Here is a 16,790-nt window from a genome sequence, read left to right as displayed (position 1 = left end):
GAAAGAATTGCAATAGTATACTTCATATTATTTTTCATAGATTTTTAAAAAGAAACACTGAAAATAAAATATTAATTTAATTTTACAGAAGGACCAAATGAATATGTGATCTACTTTAAGAGTGCAAAAATAAAAATGAATAGTTTTCTTCAGAATTTCCAGCAGCTTAGACTGTTGTTTTAATATTTCAGTTCACTGAAATGTTGTGTGTTGGTATTGTTGTAGCATGTTGATTCCATAAGCAAATTTCGACATAATTAAAACTACTATATTGATGAGTATTGATGAGAACAGTATATTTTTTGACTGAAGGAAGAGACATACAAAAGATGAAAAGTACAAAGCATTCTTATATTGTCAGACAAGAGAGCGCCCAGTGTTAATGCACTGTATATAATCATCCAAAATGTAAAGGTATTTTAGTTCAATTCTATTTAATTTAATTTAATTTTTATTTTATTTGTTTATTTTGTCCAATATACAATATATATAGAAGAGAATAGACATGAGGTAATATATATATAAAGAAAAATATAAAATAGAGGAGAAGATATATGAAAGGAAGAAAATATGTATGATATATGAGATAAAGGAAAGACAATTGGACAGGGGACGAAAGGCACACTCCTACTAGAAGATTGAACCCCATAAAATAACATAGGGCAGCCCATGTTATAGCAGCTCCAGTAATAAAGAAACTGGTCACTTGGTGCCTCCTTGATGTTCACAATAATAAAAATTACCACATAGGATATATATTGCATTAAGAGGGAGGGGGGGAGATTCTTCCTTGCCAAAGTGAAAATCATATATGTGGCCAAATAGCAAACTTATAGCATGTATGTATCTTTATTCTAAGAGTTTACAATTAATTTGCACACTACAGTGATCCCTCGATTTTCGCGATCTCGATCTTCGCGAAACGCTATATCGTGATTTTTCCCACCCGATGACGTCACTCTCTTCCTTCCTTTCTCATCTTTCTTTCTCTCTCTCTTTCTCTATCTTGCTTCTTCCTCTCTCACACTCTCTTCCTCCCTCTCTCATCTTTCCTTCTCTCTCTTTCTCTATCTCTCCCCCTCTTGCTGGCGGGCGGCGGGCGGGCGGGCGGGCGAGCGGGGGCATCAGCGAGGAGCCGGGGTTTCCCCTTTGCGTGGGCGGCGGGGAAACCCCGATTTTCGTCTGCTTGCTGCTGCAGCAGCAGCAGCGAGCAGACGAAGATCAGGGTTTCCCCGCCGCCCACGCAAAGGTGAAAGCCCGATTCGGCTCCTCGCTGCTGCCGCCGAGCAGATCAGCTGCTGGGCGGCCGCAGCAGCAGCAAGCAGACGAAGATCCAGGTTTCCCCGCCGCCCACACAAACTCCACCATCTGCGCATGCGTGGCCATGGAAAAAGGGTGCGCATGCGCAGATGGTGTTTTTACTTCCGCAACCCTACATCGCGAAAAATCGATTATCGCGAGGGGTCTTGGAACGGAACCCTCGCGATAATCGAGGGATCACTGTATTCTGATAATCTTCAATACTCCATAGTATTCTAAGTCATTCCTTTACAAAGCTATGGCAATGGCTAGATTCAAGTATCATAGGTTAAAAGTGGTTTTTTAAACCAGGTTTATTAAAAATGGGAATGAATTAAAAATCTTAAGTCATATATCAGATTTATATATTATAATAGCTAGGTTTATACAAGCTAGTATTTTAGTATCATGTGGAATTTAAGAACTGTTTATAAGATTGTTGACAAGTTTATGTCCTGGCTAAATTCATATGTAGTCACAATAAAATACATATTTTCATGTGGTTGATGTGGAAACATTAAAGACAGCTGGAAGCTAAATATGTACATATTTCATCTGGTACATCTGGAAATGCAACTAGTACTTGCATGCAATCCCATCTAACTAATTGTAGATTTTTTTGCAGCCACAAAAGCTGTTTTTGTTCTTGTCTTTTCATTGCTCATCTTTTTTTGTGTAAATATAAATAAATAAGAATTTGAGTGCATTTTTAAGGCTATTAGAAACCCAGTTGTTACTTAAGATTTCCACCAATCTCCACATTGAGATTTATAGTAAACTTCAGAAGAATAACAGCACTCATCCAGTTATGTCTTATCTCAGAAAAACTTAGCAACATTAGCACTGATTAAAATTTGAATAGGAAACCACCAGGAAATCTGAGAATTATACTGGTACATTTAAAAATATCATGGGGAAAAGACAGTGCTACTTCTGCAATGAGACGTCATGAGTCACAGTCATTTTCATTTACATCTTCATTCAATGCATTTTAAACTGTTTTGTATTCTTGCTTGAAAATTGCCTGGAAATTGTAAATCATAAATTGTAATAGGTTTGGTTTGTAAAGAAATGATAGAAGTTGTTACATGTCATTTGAATGATATTCAAGACAAACTAATTTTCTTTCTGTAACTCCTTTTTCCAATTCTTTAGCTTCAGTCACGTCAGTACTTTCCTGTTGTTTCTTCCAGGTTGTAGATCTCTGGTTTCTGGCTGTCCCAGTCATTTTCTTTTTGTTAAATGCGTTGCTCAGTTGTCTCTCAAACTGCATCTTCTGCTAAAACCTGTTTTGAATCCAATTTGACAGCAGGTGTTTCAATTTTAATTTTGTTTATATGTCCCTAAACTGACAATCTGTCCATTGCAGAAAAAGAAGGAAAAAATACCTGTTTGGCTCACATTCTCCTGATCTCCTTTGATCTGGGACCAAATGGGGTATACCATGGTAGACTAGGCTGATGGATTGATTTATAGTAGATCCCACCTCCCCTTCTATGTATCTTTCTTCCTCCCATCTTTTAATAATAATTTTGTTTTCTTTTAATCATAATTTTGTATTTGTTTAATTTTGTACTCTTTTATTGATATGGTTATAGTTTTATACCTTTTAATGTTAAGTCCCCAACTTTTCCAGCTTTATGACTGGTGGTGGAGGGAAGAGGAGATTATTCTGTGTGAATGCCGGGAAAATGTGTGTGTGCACATAGCTCCATGCACACTTGCCACTAATCCTTATAGAAATAATTCTAGCTGTAAGGTATGTAATTACGTAATTACGTAAAAGTCCTGTTCTGTTCATACACTGATTTTTTATTTTGTTTACCCCATTGTACCATTGATTGCTTGAACTTTTTGATTTTTTTACTATGCATTGTATCTATGGCTAAAGTATTAGGGTTTTAAAATTCTTAATTGCAGCCTAGTGGTTATCTGGACTTGACCATGAGTTTGACCTCTGCTTTAAGTGGTCCAGTAGACCAACTCATCTGAAAAAGAAATCAAAAGAACTACACAAACTGGCGTTCCAATCCCCTTTGCAACATAAAGAGAGGCTGGGTGGGACCTGAGTAAAAAGCGGAGGGACAAGACTGAGGGGAATGGTCCTATAGTTATCAACCTAATCAGTTGAAGCATCAAAATCCAAGCTGCAGTTAACAACATAATCAGTTGAAGTCCCAAAACTCAAGCTGGTATGGTATCAGGATGCCTCCCTAATGTATGTCAAAGTACCTAGATGCCTGCATATACAGTAATACCTCGTCTTACGAACCTAATTGGTTCCCAGGGGAGGTTCGTAAGGTGAAAAGTTCGTAAGACGAAACATTGTTTCCCATAGGAAACAATGTAAAATGAATTAATCCGTGCAAAAAAACCATGGAAAAAAACGGCGCCACCCGGCTGTTTCAATTGAAACAGCTGGGCGCTTCTCAGCATTCTCCCAATGCCGAACCTGGAGGTTCGGCAAAAGTTCGGGTTTGGGAGGCCACCGAGAAGCCCCGCCGCCCGGCTGTCGCTTTTTGAAACAGACGGGGGGGCTTCCCAGCATCCTCCTGAACCTGAACGCCAAACCCGAACTTCCGGGTTCGGCGTTCGGGAGGCCGCCGAGAAGCCCTGCCACTCAGCTGTCATTTTTGAAACAGCCGGGGGGCTTCTCGGTGGCCTCCTGAACGCCGAACCCGGAAGTTCGGGTTTGGTGTTTGGGTTCAGGAGGACGCTGAGAAGCCCCCCGGCTGTTTCAAAAGGTGACAGCCGGGCAGCGGGGCTTCTCAGCGGCCTCCCGAACCTGAACTTTTGCCAAACTTCTGGGTTCGGCGTTCAGGAGGCCACGGAGAAGCCCCGCCGCCCGGCTCTCATCTTTTGAAACAGCCGGGGGGCTTCTCGGTGACCTCCCGAACGCCAAACCCAGAAGTTCGGGTTTGGCGTTCGGGTTCAGGAGGATGCTGGGAAGCCCCCCGGCTGTTTCAAAAAGCGACAGCCGGGCGGCGGGGGTGGGTTCGTAAGATGGAAAACGTTCGTAAGGCAAAAAATATCCAAACCCCAGGTTCGTATCTCGGGTTGTTCGTATGGCAAGGGGTTCATATCATGCGGTACCACTGTCCTGCCTATTTTAAACTGAGATATTTGGGGAAGTAGTAGTTCCACACCAGTACTTCCCATTTGTACTGAGATTATCTCAGCCATGGAAGACAAATTGAGATTTAGATAGAGACACAGATATATGCTTGGAAAACAGTTCTTAGGCCATTTTACTGCTGGACAAAGAACCTGCTTGGATTTGTTCTCAGTACCTTTATGATGGGATTTAGAATTTATTTTATTTTTTAAAGTAATTTTTATTAATTTGTTTTAAAAAGCATAATCAAGAAAATATATACATTGACATATTTGCAATATTTGCAATACACAAAATAGAAAATAGAAAAACTTCTAAACAAAAAAACACCTGGACAATTACAAAATTACAGATAACATAAAAATATCATCAATTTCCTCTTGAGAGAAGGAGAGTTACAGTCTTGTTGCATATCAAATTATTTTCTGGTGAATAGAAGTAATCAGCATTCACTGTTGTTCTTTTTGGTTATCAATGTCTTCTCTATTGTTATTATTATTTTTAAATCGCCTTCCGTACCCTTTTTTATTAATTAATTTAGTTACATAAAGATTTGTTTTCACAAAAAATCGTTGTAATTGCATCATATTTCATATTTCTGTCAATAAATACATATCTTAAAGCATTGTTATTATCGTAATTCAATTAGAACTTCTATTTCTTCTCTTAAACCAATCATAAAATATGTTCCATGTTTTATAATAATCTGAGTCTTCTTTGTTTTTTAATTTTAATGTTAAGGCATCTAGTTCTGCACAGTCAAGAATTTTCTTCAGTATTAATGAGTCTTCCGGAGGGTTAGTTTTTTTCCAGCATTGGGCTATTGCCATTCTAGTTGCATTTAGAATTTAAATAACCGAATTGAAAGCTTGAAGATTTGAATCCAGAATACCAATGTGATTGAACCTCCCACTCCCAAAACAAACAAATTTGGTTCTAAATGTTCTTATAACCAATGTAAACAATTATCTGAGAATGGGTAATTTATTCCTGGAACTAACAGTATATTCATCTGACACTGAGTGCGTATACAATTCTTTTTAAAAGACCTTAATGCACAATTTAAAAGTTCTACATTTAATGTTTAATAGGGAGGTATATAGATAGTTTGCATGATTCATTGCTTTGAATTATCTTTTGTCAGAAATATGTACTTCATATGAATCCTGTAATATCTTTATAAATTTATTTATTCATTCATTTTTTATGCCGCCCTTCTCCTTAGACTCAGGGCGGCTTACAACATGTTAGCAATAGCACTTTTTAATTGAGTCAGCATATTGCCCCCACAATCTGGCTCCTTATTTTACCCACCTTGGAAGGATGGAAGGCTGAGTCAACCTTGAACCGGTGATGAGATTTGAACCGCTGACCTACAGATCTACAGTCAGCTTCAGTGGCCTGCAGTACAGCACTCTACCTGCTGCGCCACCCCGGCTCCAAAACAAAATTGTTTTGGAAATCTCAATTAATGCTCAATATTGGACTTCTGTTCTTGTACAAATTTTATATTGGTTTATGTTTATATTATATGATTATTATATTGGCTTTTATTTTTTCTGTATGTAATTTAAGATATTGTGATTAGAGCTAAATTGTTTAGAATCAGACTATTTAAATAGTAGCCTTTTAGGCTTTAGGGATTCCTGTTATATTTATTTATCTATGCATTTTAAATTATTGTTTTACAATAATCTTAGGCAACAAATAGAAGATTAAAACCAAAAACAGCAATATGATTTAGATTAGTAATAGTAACATTCATAAGATGCCAAAGTAAAATCAAATATGCCAAAAAGATTTTTTTAAGTCAACACACTTTCAACCAATAAGGCAAGACTTACTTCCACTAACAGATTTGCTTAACTTCAATAAGCAATAGCCAAGTTTCTGATGTGCCAACCGGTCTGAATTATTCTGAATATCTGGGGAGGGAATTCTTCTGAATATCTGGGGAGGGAGATGTGTGGTTTCATAGGCATAGTGCTGAGACCAAAAATTTACAACTCCTATCTCCCACAAGATGATATTACTTAACAGAAGATACTTGGACTACGACAAGCCTACTGGAGTGATTAGAATCATTGGAGGCAGGCTATCTGCAAGTAACTTGTTCCTGTGCCATGTAGATGCAGTAAAAACATTGGTAGACGAGGAAGCATCTCAACCTGGGGGAGTAAAGAGATATTCCAGTTTGGAGTAGATTGGGGGAAAGAAGCATCTGAGATCAAACCCTTAAGACCTATATCTACCATTTCTCAAGGGAAAGAGATTGTTGCAGGGATGGGTTCTACTGGTCATTGTTGGAAAAGAATTCTTTTATTTGTAGTCCTCGGAAAGGGGTGACATACAAATCCAATTAAATAAATAAATTGAGTTTAAGCTGTTGCAGAAGATGAGATCAGGGCAGTTGTTGCCTCTGGTGTTATTAGTTACTAGTTGCTCCAGTCCCAGATTAGTTGCAGAATTGTACAGGATTGCATATATGGGTTCAATTGTACATTTGTTCGCAGAAGTGGGATCATTGGAATAGGGAGGTCGGTCATGAACAAAATTTATTATAGTTGGTGTTGGTTTTGGCAATTGAATTTATTATATAAATGTATTTGCATTTGCAAGACTCATTCTTGCAAACAACTCTATAAAATCATGGGGCCACCAAGCTGTCTCTATTCTTGAACTCGGGGCCATCTCTTGAAATTTCAATGATTTCATCGAGGGAGATAGTTGGTGTAGGATAGCTGTTAATAATGTTGTAAACCTTAGTGATATTAAGTTCGCTGGTGTCATATAGCTCCAATAAAATATCATTAGAATATTCAATGGTGTCTTTGATGAGTATGGAGATATTGTTTACTTGCTTGCTTGGTTATTTGTGGTAGTGGTAGTTGAATTGGGATAGAGTTTTGAGCTGTTAATAATCACTTTTCTGTGCTTTATTTTTTTCCAAAATATGTTAGATGGGCTCCCATTGTGCTCCTAAACATGCTTCTAAGCGTGCTTCTATGGAGTCCATAGATGTTAGCTGTGTTTTTATGGTTTCCAGCCTATCAGTCTTCATAGAGGGGTGGCATACAAATCTAATAAATAATAATAATCAGACAGGGCCATTAAGTTTTCCAGTTTTGGTAAACATTGTAGATAGAGATAAGGAAATGTAATTGATGTTTGTAGGAAATTGGCTACGTGTTTGTTTAATCCCAAGCATAATAATAATCCTCAACATTTCTGTACCTGGTGCAATTCTCAAGACCTCTCCCCAATCCACATTCCTCTTTCCAGAGTCCTCAGATTTTTGAAACAAGGCCTAGACAAGGTCCTTTCCCTGAATACTATCTGGCGTCAAACTGTGGCACTCTCTTTGGTCATTGCTTGTGATCACTGGACATCTTTGGCCCATATCCCGTTGGTGTCCAGATTCCTCAGGGGCATCACTAACATTCACCCTCCTACCATCCACCGCTTTCCTACATGGCACCTCCTCAAGGTGTTTCATTCCTTGACAGAGCTCCCCTATGAGCCCTTGCGAGTGTTGGTTATGACCTTTAAAGCCCTTCATGGCACTGGACCAGAATATCTCCGAGACCGCCTCCTGCCGCACGAATCCCAGCGACCAATTAGGTCCCACAGAGTGGGCCTTCTCCGGGTCCCGTCAACTAATCAATGTCGGTTGGCGGGCCCCAGGGGAAGAGCCTTCTCTGTGGCGGCACCGGCCCTCTGGAACCAACTCCCCCCGGAGATTAGAACTGCCCCTACTCTTCCTGCCTTCCGCAAACTTCTTAAAACCCACCTTTGCCGTCAGGCATGGGGGAATTGAAACATCCCCCCCCCTGGGCACGTTGAATTTATATATGGTATGCTTGTGTGTGAGTCTGTTAGTTTGTGGGTTTTTTTAAATCTTTAAAATTTTAAATTGTTGATTACTTATGATTTGTCTTTTTACATGTTGTGAGCCGCCCCGAGTCTTCGGAGAGGGGCGGCATACAAATCCAAGTAATAAATAAATAAATAAATAAATCATCTCTTTGATACCTATTCTTGAAAGTGGCCTTCCTGATAGCTATCATCACTGCCAAGCAAATCTCTGAATTGGCAGCTTTATCGATAAGAGAGGACCTGTGCTGCTTCCATCAAGATAAAGTGGTCCTTCGCCTCGACCCGACCTTTATTCCCAAGGTCAACTCATCATTCCACAGGGGTCAGGACATTATCCTGCCAACTTTTGCGCCCGACTGTCCCATCCTTCGGAGCATAGGTGGCACCCACTTGACGTGAAGAAAGCTCTCCGGATTTATCTGAAGTGAACCCAGGACATTAGACGGACTGAGGCCCTGTTTGTCAGTTTCTCGCCTCACAAACTAGGGCTCAAGGCCTCCCTAACCTCCATCGAACAATGGATCCGCAGAGCTATAGCCAAGGCCTACGACGTTGAGGGCATACAGAGGCCACTGGGTATCATGGCTCACTCTACCTGCATCAGCGGATGCTGTTTTCGTCTGCAAGGTTCTACAAAGGGTAATGGAACACACTGGTTAATCCCTCCCTCGGGACAAAAACTTTGGCATGTCCCATCCTGACTGGTGACTCCTCCTTTCCATGGAGAATGAGCGTTGACTCAGCTGATATGCTCTTTCTCATGGTTGAGGAGCCACCAGTCAGGTCCCACCCTTCTATCATGGAACCTATCTTCTATCGTCTCTTTTACCCCTCTTATTTCTTTCTTACTCACAGCAGTTAGAGGGTTATAGCTTGTTGCTATAGTCTTGGGTTTATTTCTTTCAAACCTTTAGCTTCAGATTGTGTTGTCCACACCGAGTCAATGTTTCTGTTTCATCAAAAAAACGGGCCTATGGGTGGTTCCAGTGCTTTTATATTCATCTGACTCGCCCACGCCTCTGATGAGCGAGTACAACCCATCCTGACTGGTGACTCCTCAACCATGAGAAAGAGCGTATCAGGTGAGTCAACGCTCATTTGCCCCTACATCTGATTGCTTGCACCTGAGAGCAGGTGGTAACTAGTATCTTGAGTTGCCCCAGGAAGTCCACTTATTAAAAAGGTACTGCTTTTTACTCTATGGTTGAATTTCCTTTCCCAGATGTAACTTACTTATTCATATATTGTAGATTGTTTTTAGGTTTTTATAATATGTTTGAATTACATGTGAAATTTTTAATGAGGGTTTTATCTTACCATGTTTTCCCCGAAGACTAACCAGAAAATAAGCCTTAGTCTGCTTTTTTTAACATGCTCCTAATATAAGTCCTACTCCCAAATGAAGCTCCAGTGAAGATCTTTATCAGCTGGATGTGTATATGTGGGTGTGGTAGCACAGGAAGTGGCAAGCACATGGGGCAGATGGGGTATGGCAGCAGTCACAGTCTGTGCAGCACAAGTGAATTCCAGTGGTGGGATCACCTCCAAACAGAGGCACAGCAGGGGGGAGGCAGGTGATTCTAACGTGCAGCGGCACCAACAATAGACTGAGGCATAGAGGAGGGGAAGCAATCCCTTTTTAAATATTTTTATTAATTTTCCACTTTTAAAAAAGAAAACACAATTGTAAGTACTGAATAAAATCAAAGAAAATTAAATTAATAGTAGTATATACAGATATTAGTGTTATGTTAGCATTAAAGTCACTATATTTATATTAATTATACATCAGACTATAATTTGTCTCAAGTATATAAATTAGTACATTTTTTTCCATTAACAAATTAATTTCATATATACTTCAATGATTTATCATGCAGGCTATATTGCCCCCTCCCCCCCAAATTATAAAGCCTAGATTTTATTTATTATATACTTCAAAATATTTAAAAAAGTAAAAATAATAAACAAATTAACATTATTAAAATAACTATAAAGCAAAACTAAACTACCTATACCTTTCTTTATCTTAACGATATTTTATCGTTGTATATATTTTCCCAAGTAATCCTTTATGATAGTCATTACTGCTTTTCTTCAATAAGAACATCTGTCATTTATCCATTGACTTTTGTTACTATGCGACTTAGTATTACTATACTGTAATGGTTATGATCTACCTCTCTAAATCGGGTTTGTCATTTTAGTAATGTGTATAATTAATTCATTATTTAATTTAATTCAATTTCTGTTTGCATCTGTGAGTGATATATTTAATGCTAATTTTATTTTATGTTACTTAAATATTTCCTCTCTTTGAGCCATTTATACCATCTTTCTCAGGCTTTATAGAAATCTGACTCATCTTTGTCATTAAGTTCCATAGTCAATTTTGTCATTTCTGCACATTCCAAAACTGTAACTATAAAATTTAAAGTTGTAGGAATTGTTTCTTTTGGGCATATATCATTCTTGCTGCCGTTATTAAATGAAGAATTAAGCATTTATCTTCTCTTTAAAGATGTTTTTAAAGATGTTAATGCCAAGTAAAAATAATTCTGGTTTTAGATGGATTGTTTGAGAACTTATTTCTTCTATGTATTTTCTAATTATTTGCCAATATTTTTTTGCATATATAGAAGTGCACCACATATGATAATATCTTCCTGGGAGGGCAAGCAATCTCAACATACTGCAGGTTGTATGGAAACAGGTAATTCTCATGTGTGACGGCACCAATAGCAGACAGAGGTGTGTGTGTGGGGGGGGGGATAGGTGATTGGAATCACTTGCCTCATCCTCATGCCTCTGTCTGCTATTGGTTCCAATGCACATCAAAATCACCTGCCTCTATTAAGTCAGGTATCAATCCATCCCACCATCTCTTGACTTGCTCATGACCACGACAGGAGAGAAGACAGCACAACAGAGGGGCGGCATACAAATCTAAATAATAAATAAATAAAATAAATAAATCTTGATTGCTTGCCCTGCCCCTTTGCTTCTGCCTGCTGCCAGTGCTGGTGCCGGTGTTGCTACACATCAGAATCCCCCTGCACCTCTGCCTTCTCCCCTTGCCACCATGGGTCAGAATCTCTTGCCTGATGCTTTCAATCACTTGATCTTTGCAGGCTTTGTAAAAGAACACATAGAGCTAGTTTTTGTTCTCTGTTAAAGCAAATCTATAGACTTTGCTTGATTATTAGTTAGGAAAGTGAATTCTCTATAGGTGGATGTTTAACTATTCTCTTTTCAAGTCATTAAGCATGTTTCCAACTGGCAGAAATTACTTAAGGTATTTTAAACAGATTTAAAACAGCTCTGTAATATTTCTGTAATATATCTCTCTGTAATATTTCTGTAAATCTCATTATTTTCAGTACATTTTTCTTTTATAATAAATGCAAACAAAAGTTATAGCTGCTGTCTAAATTTTATTGTTGGAATTAAAAGTTGTAATTTTTAAATATAATTAGGGTATCCAAAAAGGATATATGTCTGGGAATACATTTGTCCTACAAGAGCAGCATTTTAATGATGCTGAATATGGTTTCATAATTATCCAGAGCGATGCATACAGATAAAAAATAGTATTATTTTGCTACTTTATATTCTAAATCAATCCTTTTACATTAAAGTATTTATAATTTATTTATTTTTATTTATTTATTACTTAGATTTGTATGCCGCCCCTCTCCGAAGACTTGGGGCGGCTCACAACACGTGGAACAAATCATAAATAATGTGACAAGTTTAAAATATTTAAAGATTTAAAAAAGACCCCATATACTAACAGACATACACACAAACATACCATGTATAAATTAAACATGCCCAGGGGGAGATGTTTCAGTTCCCCCATGCCTGATGGCAAAGGTGGGTTTTAAGGAGTTTACGGAAGGCAGGAAGAGTAGGGGCAGTTCTAATCTCTGGGGGGAGTTGGTTCCAGAGGGCCGGTGCCGTCACAGAGAAGGCTCTTCCCCTGGGGCCTGCCAACCGACATTGTTTAGTTGACGGGACCCGGAGAAGGCCCACTCTGTGGGACCTAATCGGTCGCTGGGATTCGTGCGGCAGGAGGCGGTCTCGGAGATATTCTGGTCCAATGCCATGAAGGGCTTTAAAAGTCATAACCAACACTTTGAATTGTGACCGGAAACTGATCGGCAGCCAATGCAGACTGCGGAGTGATGGTGAAACATGGGCATACCTAGGTAAGCCCATGACGGCTCTCGCAGCTGCATTCTGCACGATCTGAAGTTTCCGAACACTTTTCAAAGGTAGCCCCATGTAGAGAGCATTACAGTAGTCAAACCTCGAGGTGATGAGGGCATGAGTGACTGTGAGCAATGAGTCCCGGTCCAGATAGGGACGCAACTGGTGCACCAGGCGAACCTGGGCAAACGCCCCCCTCGCCACAGCTGAGAGATGTTTTTCTAATGTGAGCTGTGGATCGAGGAGGACGCCCAAGTTGCGGACCCTCTCTGAGGGGGTCAATAATTCCCCCCCCCCGGGTAATGGACGGACAGATGGGATTGTCCTTGGGAGGCAAAACCCACAGCCACTCCGTCTTATCCGGGTTGAGCTTGAGTCTGTTGACACCCATCCAGGCCCCAACAAGCATCTTGAAACTTTTTGTAAAAACCTTCTGATTAAGTAAGCAATTGTAAAAGTTAGTCTAATAGTCTTGACTAAATTGTAATCGAGAAGATGCTCCTAACTGATAGCAAATAATAAATTTTGAAAGTTCAGATTTTGGGTGGTACAGTGGTACCTCGAGATACGAGTTTAATTCGTTCCGGACCTGGGCTCTTAAGTCGAGCAGCTCTTATCTCGAACGACTTTTCCCCATAGGAATTAATGTAAATAATTTTAATTGGTTCCAGCCCTCAAAAAACTCACAAAGTTAGTCTAAATTATGCAGAAAGACATGTTTTTAATGAAGAAATGTACATGTACATATAAATGAATAATGAAGTTTCTTTCACTTAACTTGTAAACTTTCTTAAACTTTTAAATTTACATATGTTCAACTTCTCTGCCACCCAATCCTGTAGGACAGAGGTCCCCAACCCTTTTTGCACCAGGGACCGGCTTTAAGCGATCAAGTGAGGAATGGGTGAATGAATGGACGGAGGGTGGGAAGGAAGGAAGGAAAGAGGGAAGGGACAGGAACAGAGGAAGGAAGCAAGGAAACTTATGAAAGGGGAGAGTAAGAGAGGAATGAGTGAAGGGAGGGAGGGAGGGAGGGAAGAAGGTGGGAAGGAGAAAGAAAAGAAGAAATAGAGGAAGGGAAGGTAAAAGAGAGAAAGAAAAAGAGCAAGAAAGAAAGAAAGAAAGAAAGAAAGAAAGAAAGAAAGAAAGGGGGAAGGGACAGGAACAGAGGAAGGAAGCAAGGAAACTTATGAAAGGGGAGAGTAAGAGAGGAATGAGTGAAGGGAGGGAGGGAGGGAAGAAGGTGGGAAGGAGAAAGAAAAGAAGAAATAGAGGAAGGGAAGGTAAAAGAGAGAAAGAAAAAGAGCAAGAAAGAAAGCTGCAAGCACCCCCCTGAGTCCCCCAGGCCGGCTGCAACCTTTTAAAACACGCGCGCCGCTTCGCAGCTGTCTCCTGAAGCCGAACGCGGAAGTTAGCGTTTGGCTTCAGGAGACAGCTCCTTGGCGCTTGTATCTCGAATTTGGGCTTGTAAGTAGAACAAAAATATCTCTCCCCTCCCAGCTCTTATCTCGAGTTGCTCTTAAGTAGAGCAGCTCTTATGTCGGGGTTCCACTGTACTTAAATATTTCCTCTCTTTGAGCCATTTAATAATTTTAGCTTTTTCTAAGGAATACATAAAATATATTGAATTAAATTAAATTTGCTTTGCAGCATGTTTTATCATTCTTAAAAAATATTTTTATTAATGTTGGGAAACAAGGACATTCTATTTTATGTTAATAATGTATTTCATTTAATTTACAGTTCATTTTATTTTTTTATTTAGGCTCTGCAATAAACCTATAAAGTAGTAGCTGATGAATTGTGGACAATCCAAAATGATTCATTAAATTTCATTACTTTTGTCTAGTTTTCCAACACCTTGATTCAATATCTCCAAAATATCTTCTTTTTTCCTTTTTTTTGGCTGACTGACACATTGAGAATTTTGACAGCATATTATAGGCATTTTTATAGATTGATTCATAAAATGGGAGTACTGGTTAAGAAAACAGCTGTTCACCAGATACCAGAAGGCAACCTTATGATATGCTCCTTACTATCTATGTCTACAGTTTCCCACAGTTTATATTACTATCTCAATTTGGTATACAGCCATACTCTAATTTTATTTCTAATATATTCCTATGATATATATGTGTAAAGAATCTTTCAAACTGATGATTATCAGTATCAGTTCCTGGGGAATATACAGGGAAAGTTATGTTGTATTCCAATTATGATTGTGCATATAGAAACATAGAAGTCTGACGGCAGAAAAAGACCTCCTGGTCCATCTATTCCATATTTTCTATTTTTGGGGAAATGTAACAATCAATATATAATAAATAGAAAAATGCAATAATGATATACAGTAAAGTATGATAAAGGTGATAACCAGCACCTTGAATTGCGTTTGGAGACCGACTGGCAACTAATGCAGCACGTGTAAAGTTAGAGTAATATGGGCATATTTTCTATTTTTGGGGAAATGTAACAATCAATATATAATAAACAGAGAAAAATGCAATAATGATATACAGTAAAGTATGATAAAGGTGATAAACAGCACCTTGAATTGCGTTTGGAGACCGACTGGCAACTAATGCAGCACGTGTAAAGTTAGAGTACATTCTGCACCAGCTGAAGTCTCTGAACGCTCTTCAAAGGTAGCCCCATGTAGAGCGCTTTGCAATAGTCAAGATGAGAGGTGATGGGGGTGTGAGTGACTGTGCAACTGGTAGACAAGATGGACTTGTGCAAAAGCCCTCCTAGCCACCACTGAGAGATATTGCTTTAGCCTCAGCTCTGGATCTAGGAGGATATCCAAGTTGCGAGCCCTATCTGAGGGGGAAATTTCTTCCCCTCCCAGCAACAGAGGGGCAGATGGTATCGCCTTTAGGAGGAAAGACCCACAGCCACTCAGTCTTATCATTTGATAGAGTATTAATCCCTAATCTATGTTATCAGTGCAAATAGGGACATTTACAATAAAACATAAACAAAAGTTAATTTACCATGGAAATGACATTTGGGGAAAAAAGCAGTGATATAATTAGTAATAAGAAAAGAAAAAGATGGCATATAATTAACCCTAAACACACAAAAGTAACAAGTAGCTTGGTTACCTGCAGAAGATGTCTTAGGATTCCATGTAAGGCATGTACCAAAAGAAGAGAAGGTCAAACAATCTGAAGTAGATGCAGAGGAAAATCAACAGACAACATCAAAGATAGACTAAACAACAATTAACCATGATTGTGAGCGACAGAAGTATTGGACACACAAGGAATCTCTCTTTGCTGCATTTGCTCTCACTGAACATAAAAAGATAAGATACATTCAGCAAGAATCATAAGGTTAATGATGGACGATCTCTGGCTAGCTTGGGATAGAGGTCATTCCTCTATCTTGGTGCTTCTTGACTTCTCAGTGGCTTTCAATACCATTGACCATGATTTCCTTATGTGGCGACTAGGGAGTTGGAAATGGGAGGCACAGCTTTACGGTGGTTCTCCTCCTACCTCTCCGATCAGTCATAGCCAGTGTTGATGGCAGGACAGAGGCCGACCCCTAGGCCCCTCCTTTGCGGGATATTGCAGGGTTTGGTTCCCTCTCACCTCCTATTTAACATCTTCATGAAACCTCTTGGTGAGATCAACTGTCAGCATCGGGGGTGGATTGCATTTATGGCCGTTAATGATGCGCTTCCTGCAAAGCTCCATTTGTGCCGTGCACGTTGGCCCGAGATTAGGCTTCTGTGCATGCGCCAGAAGCCAAACCTCATGTGAAGATGTGCACAAGCATGAAATTTCGACAATTTTTGCTGATTGCTTTGCTTCCACACATACGCAGAAACAAAAAATTGGCAAAAGTTGCTGAAATCTTGCTTGTGTGTGCATCCTTGTGTGAGATTTGGCTTCAGGCGCATGCGCAGAAGCCAAATCTTATGCCTGCCCACTGGTCAGCTGGAGCGGCGCGCATAGGTCTATTTTTGCTATCAGAACGGCACTGTCCTATGATTTCCTCAGCCATCCAGAGCAATGCTGGCCATGGGCATGGCATAGCTTGATGAGCATGGCATGGTGTTGTATGGTGTGGCTTGGTGGGCATGGCTTGATGGGCCTGGCATTGTGTGGCTTGGTGGGCATGGCTTGTGGGCATGGCAGCGGGAGGATACTGTAAAATCTCCATTCTCACTCCACTGCAGGGGAAGGATACTGTAAAATCTCAATTCCTTCCCTACTCCAGAGGAAGGTTACTGCAAAATCCCAATTTCCTCCCAATCAGCTGGGACTCGGTAGACAGA

This window comes from Erythrolamprus reginae, chromosome Z (genome assembly GCF_031021105.1).
Source record: "Erythrolamprus reginae isolate rEryReg1 chromosome Z, rEryReg1.hap1, whole genome shotgun sequence".
In the NCBI taxonomy this organism is placed as follows: Eukaryota; Metazoa; Chordata; class Lepidosauria; order Squamata; family Dipsadidae; genus Erythrolamprus; species Erythrolamprus reginae.
Note: the sequence above shows the minus strand (reverse complement) of the source record.